We start from the raw sequence: 7,231 nt of genomic DNA, 5'->3' as shown, positions 1-7,231 counted from the left end.
ATATTCACATATAACTTCTGTGTACAAGTTACTCAGTACTAAAAATCTTAGTTAAAAATAGTACACGTAATATAAACTATTATTAGTATAGATTAACAGAACTACAATCGATTATCAAATAATTATTTTGATATGAAACCTCAAAAACAAGATTGTGAGTAACATTAATACCCATAGAGAGTCAAATTAGCAAAATATCAGCTATTGTTTAAATTTGCATAACTCAAAATATTTTATACAATCAAATAAAATGTTAAATAATAAATAACACATTCAAAAATACATATATTCATGTGATAATATACTCAAATTTAAGAAAAATGAAGAAGTAAATAATTACATACTCAAATGTACCTCAGCAACGTTTTAAAACACTTGAAAGTAAAAAATGCGTTATAATAAGTGTTGACTATTAGTATATTAGTGTCATGATGTAATGGCGAGCTGCTGAACAAATAATTGCATAATATAAGTAATCATTAAGATTCGCTATATAATAGCGGAAATATTAAGGGAGACCACAATATACACTAGCTATAATACCACCTTCTTCTTTGTTATAAAAAATATTTTAAGTGTAATATGAAATATTACACTTAAAATATTTTTTACTTAAGGTAAATATAGCTTATCAATTTTAACTTTGACACTTATGCGTATATGTGTGAACGTGAGAGAATATCACCTTTTTCCTTTCACTTTCTCTTCAAAAAAATTGCAATCTAATTTTAATTTCAAGCTAGAAATAAATTTATAGGTTAAATTACATTTTCGGTATTATTTATATTTTTTAGAGCTGAGGATGCAGCGTACTTCAAAAATTATTCTTTTGCACTATAATCGGGGAATGATATGGGGCCTCCCTTTGCGTTACAAAGTATTACATTTCTATATCTGCATCCCCAAAAAATATAATTTAACTCAAACATATTTTTGTTTTAAAATTAGATTTGATTTAGATAATATTTTTCGGGGTAGAAATCTCTCTCCCGCACATGTACTTTGCAATGTGAAGCGAGAATCACCTTGCATCACCCCCTACTTATAGTGCAATAATTTTGCAATGATCTTATCCTTCACAGTAGTCTATTTTCATATAATGAGTGAGGAAAAAAATTCCTTTACAAGTAGTAAAAAGACTTTTAACAATCCATATATTCTATTTAAAAAAAAAATTGGCAATTATCTATACTTGATAGAGCAATATTTCAGCTTTAAGAATCTGTATTTTAATTGTGATACGATGATTTTTATAGAGTTATGAGCAATAAAGTCAGAATATTTTACTTAATCCGCGAGTAAGTCAGGTATAAAAAATCGTAGGAACATTTAAAAAAAATAATTTTGTAGAGAATTTGATTCAAATTTTCACGGTAGATAGTCGAAAATGTGCTCAAATTTTTTTTGACACACTACAGACCTTCAAAGTGAAAAGAAAAATTTTCATTTTTTTTCAGTTCGTGATTTTCTATGTAAAAATGACAAAACTCACAAAAATTAAAAACTTATAATAACCATTTGAAAGTAGAGATTTTAAACTTAAAAATCTTTTCTTAGACTTAAGTGGCAAAAAGTCTTTTTCCAACTTGTAAAAGGACTTTTTCCTTAATTCAATATTATACTTGACATGTTATTTTTAAGTTACAAAGTTTTATTTTAACTAAATAACTTCGAAATGATATAGTTCAGAAGTCAGAAGAATTTGCAATGTGACTGGGAATATGAATATACATGAATCACTATTCTATAGGCTATAATTATATGTGAAAATTAAAGATACTAAAATGTAATCTTTCCAAAAGTTTTACCAAATATCATAATAAATATGACGATGATAAAAAAATAATAGAGATATTTTTAATCAGACGAATAAACTAAGAAAATGGAAATTTGGAATAATTAATTTAAAGAAGAAGAAACATCTTTTGATATCTAATAATATACCATTTTACTAAAAAACAATTTTACCTACGAGTCTATTCTTCATAGCAAAATATAAGAGTTCTTACAATATTTTGAAGATAATTTATCACAAAGAGAATATTTAAAGTAATAACAAAAGCATTTAACTATTTAGCCTTCTAGGTACTTATTTGCGCGTTGAATTTATTAATTTTAATTATTTCTTTGTACTTACTTATAAAAAACGAAGTTTTTATATAGCGATGTTTACTATAAACTATAAAGTATAAAACATTCAATTTTAATAGGGTGTCTAATAATTAACGATAAAACTCTCGCATAATGACAAAATGAATAAAACTGAGAAAACTCGAAAAGTTCTCTACCATTTTGCAATTTTTGCAATAGTGAATAAGCAATTTGCAAGATATTACCTAAAAATTGCCAAATATTGATCTCCAATAATTTTTTACTCAAATACTATCAACTTTACAGAAAAATAGCAACAGACAAAAATTGTTTATTTTCTTCTCATAGAGCTCTAAAAATTTTTTCAGAATTTTTTATCAACTTTTTAGTACTACATTTTCTTATTAACAATTATTTTTATCAACATGAGAAAATATGATATTAAAAGAATTCTCAAAATTTTATGAGAAGAAAATAAACAATTTTTGTCTCTTGCTGTTTTTTTTATAAAGTTAATAATATTTGAGTTATCAGTGATAATATTAATACAAATACATATCAGGATTTGTATTGATATAATCATTGATAATTGGTTTCACTTCTACCTTATAGCATTCAAACACAGAAAAAATGATTTTAAATATTAATCGATAACTATCTAATAAAATAATCTTGTTAATTTAATGACAGTATTAATGAAATACGCTATTCTTCTTGTTTTGATAAAATGTTTTTTATTTAATTAACATTGTTATTGAATAGAGAACGTTATTTTCAATTAGACTGATGTTGATTAATGTTAATAGAACATTATTTTTTTCATGTAGTATTATATAATTTGTTATACTGTAATGTGTAATATGTAATGTGTAATATGTAATCATGTATTGTTATGCGCGTTAAGGGATTATCCTACTTTACAATTTTTAAAAACTTTTTTACTTAAAAAAATGAAGTTTTATAATTAGTGTGCAAAAGATTCTGAAAGTGGATATTTGAAACATTACTGCTTTATTCCAAGTTTTTACCTTGAGACATATAAAAAAGAAGAAAGTGAAGTGCATTTCACAACACATACATACTAGATAGGATGATTAATGATAAAAAACTACATGATAGTAAACTACGAAGTAATCAAACTAACATGTTTACAGTTTGGTAACATCATACATTTATTGAAACTATATTTTTAAAAATGATACAAGATTTTTCAGGTTACAATTAACAAATTGATTTGCAATTTGAACATACATTTAGGGAAACAGTAGATTTCGAAGGATTCATGATTTTGTCAGTAAAATTTGTATAATTTCCAATATATAATAACATTTATAGTGCCAAAAAGTGTGGCAAAAATTCAAACATATTTACATCAATTTTTAAAAAATTCGGAAAAAAGTTTGATTAACTGATAGAGGGCATATTATAATTTATGAATCTAATTCATTTTTTTTGTATCAAGATAATTCAAATGGCGAAATCATATACATAAAACACGCAAATGGCTATTTTCTCGAAAGATTAATATATTTTAATACAGTGTGCAACACAATAAGTCAAAGATATATATACTCAGATATTATATAACGTGTAATAACGTATAATACATGACTATGTGTGTGTGCGTATGTGTGTGTGTATACGTGTTGCACATTGCAATATGATGGACTGTACAATACTTTATATAGAATGTTAGGGCAGAAATGAAAGCAACCAATTACAATAATAATAAAAGTCTATATCACCTGATAGTAAATGTGTTTTATATTTTAAATTCCTAAGAATTGAATGTTTTATATAGAATATATCATTATTTATTCAAGAAAAAATAAAGAATTTTGTTTATTATCAGAAAAACGCTAAAGAATGATTTTGGAATACTAGAATTCAGCTGAATTAATATAAATATAAGCATTAGAACATCTGACAAAGGATCAAATAATATCAGTAATTATTTGAAAATGATTACAGTCTTTATTTTATTGAAAGTATAAATTCAATCCATTCAATTCAATATCGATTTATAAAATAAAATTTTATTAATATTAATTTTCTAAAATTAATTAATATTAATGTTTGCATTTATTTTATTAATATTAATTTTCTAAAATTAATTAATATTAATGTTTGCATTTATTTTAAATAAAAATATAAATCTTTCTCGACGACTAGCAATTTCCTTCTATTTTTTTTTCGTTGCAAGACTCTTGTCAAGAGAGAAAATACTCAGAAAGATATTACTGATGATTTGTAGAAATATTACTGATGTGAAATTTTTGCACACTTCATTTTGATATATAAATCTTCATGTTTTTTTGTTCATTTTAAGGTGCGATATAAAAATTTTTATTTACATTTTTATTTACATATTGAAAGTTACCATGAATTTTTTAATGTACAATCTTATTTTTTTTTAGAAATCGAAGCATCGGAACGCTGAATAAAAAAGATATATTGTGTTAATACTTACTGGGATGCTAGTTACAATAAAAGATACGTTTTTATTGAAAAGAACATTGTTCTTTTAATTTTTAAGATTCCTTTTTTATCTCTTTATTTCTCTCTTTTCACGTATTTTCCTTCCAGACTTCTTGAATATATATATTTCAAACAATTTAATACTTTCTTCAATAACGTTATTGAATTCAAATACGCACTGAAAAATGAATGCTACTGGTTGCCTGCTCTTAGTTATATGAGGTGCAATAGTTGTTTGCAGATAAATTTTTCTTTTTCTAACCGCAATGCATCGATCACGTGATCGATAATACAATATAGCAGAAAAAGACAGCCTCGTTTGCAATTAATTATTGTAATTTGATGATTTATTGAAATGGAGGGGACAAATCTGTTCCTTTCTTCTGATGTATTTGAGATCAGTAAACTATTAATGTTATTTCCAAATAGAGATGTACGAACTATTCAAATATTAATCACTATGATTGAATACAAATTATTCGAAAATTTAGAATCTAAGAAATTTTAATAAGAATTAGATATATATTTATATATATGATGTATACATATATACAAGGCATGTATTTGAAATACTTTTATTTGAAAAACAGTATTTATAACACAATTATATTATGCATTTCAATGGAGCAAATATTTCAAATTTTGCGTTTCATATATAAAAATTCGATGTTTTTATGATACTGTTGTCGCCAGATAACTATCCCCTAATATAGCAAAAAGTTGTATGACAAATGGTTTTTCATGTTAAAAAATTATAAATAATTAATAATAAAATGATAATATATGTACAGGATGTTCCATTTTAATGAAAATAGAATTATATCTCTTAAATTTGACGTCGTCATATAAAAAAACAAAACTATTTTTAAATAAAAATTATGTGGTCTAAAATTTAAAATCAATTTTTAGAAACATTGATTTTTTAAGATCACACAAAGATTATCGCTACGAAGCGACTTATAACCATTTAAAAAAAATTTAATTATATGATTTTTATATAAATATATTTCTAGTTATTCTATATATAAAAGTATTAAAGTAGAGTTATCGAAAAATTAAGTTACGAGAAACTTTATACTTTATTCTGGCACATTTTAGCATGATGTACAAAATATGTCGTAAAATATTTATTTTTTGACAACTATATCTTAATTTTCCGGTCATAAGATTTTAAAGACATATTATCGATATTTTTATGAATTCTAGTAGATGAATGTTAAACTGTAAAATAATTAAAATACAATAAGTGATTTATCCTATTATTCTATGTCTAAAATTATTAAAGTACATAAAAAAATGTATAGTATATAGTTTATGAAATATTTTATATTTCATGTCAAAATATGCCAAAATAAAGAATATATCTTCTAAATTATTGATTTTTTTGATAATTTTACTTTAATAGTTTTATATAGAATTACTAAAAGAATCATATTATGTAAACAATCATATAATTCTAAAAAAAAATGATCTTTATATAATCTTAGAAAAATCAATGTTTTTGAAAATTGATTTTACCATTATTTGTCTCTCTTCGAATAATACAAATTTATCTAAAACATTTTTATATGATAATAAATTTATAAGATATACTGCTGTTCTCATTAAAGAATAAGACGCACATACCCACACTCTGTATATAATAACTTACATAATAGGTATAATAAAAAACTTGCGTACTAATAAATTTTTAATTAATTTCTAATGATTTACCTGTAAATATATTTTTAAGTATGCATTGCTTAATTAATTGGGACGTCTCTACTATTATACTAATTATTAGGTGTACAACTTTGCTTCCGCCGTTTTCCTATAGATGGCTTTAGCGGTAAGTGGTGGTCGAAATAAATAGATCATAGACGTCATACAATAAACTTGGGCATCAACATAACCCGTAGAAACATTAATCGATTTGTGTCTGCATCATAAAGTTATTCTCGATTGAAAATGTCAGTTTACGAGCCAAATTCTCGTCATTTGCGGAAGGTTTTAATTTTTTGCTTCAATATGAAGAAATCTGAGGCTCATCGAATGCTCTCAAATACTTATGGTGAGGCCGCTATTAGTGAAAGAACGTATCGTGAGTGGTTTCAACGCTTCAAGAACGGTGATTTTGACGTCCAAGGTCATGCTCTGTATTTGGTGGGACCAGCTCGGCTGTATTATGAACTGTTAAAACCGACTGAAACAATCACAGGCGATCGGTATCGAACGCAATGATGCGTTTGAGCCGAGCATTGAAAGACAAACGGCCGCAATACAACGAGAGACATGATAAAGTGATTTTGCAGCATGACAATGCTCGACCCCATGTTGCGAAAGTGGTCAAGACATACTTGGAAACGTTGAAATGGGAAGTCCTACCCCACCCGCCATATTCTCCAGACGTTGCTCCCTCTGATTATCACTTGTTTCGATCAATGGCACACGGCCTGGCTGACCAGCACTTCCGGTCTTATGAAGAAGTAAAAAATTGGATCGATTCGTGGAGCCTCAAAAGATGACCAGTTTTTTCGACGCGGGATTCGTTACCCGAAAGATGGGAGAAAGTAGTGGCCAGCGATGGACAATACTTTGAATTATAAATGTACCAATTTTTTACAATAAAGCTTCGAATTTCGGAAAAAAAACGGCGGAAGCAAAGTTGTACACCTAATATATT

Source organism: Atta cephalotes (genome assembly GCF_000143395.1).
Source record: "Atta cephalotes unplaced genomic scaffold scaffold00054, whole genome shotgun sequence".
NCBI classification, from domain to species: Eukaryota; Metazoa; Arthropoda; class Insecta; order Hymenoptera; family Formicidae; genus Atta; species Atta cephalotes.
The sequence above is the reverse complement of the archived record's forward strand: the minus strand, read 5'-3'. Positions refer to the sequence as shown.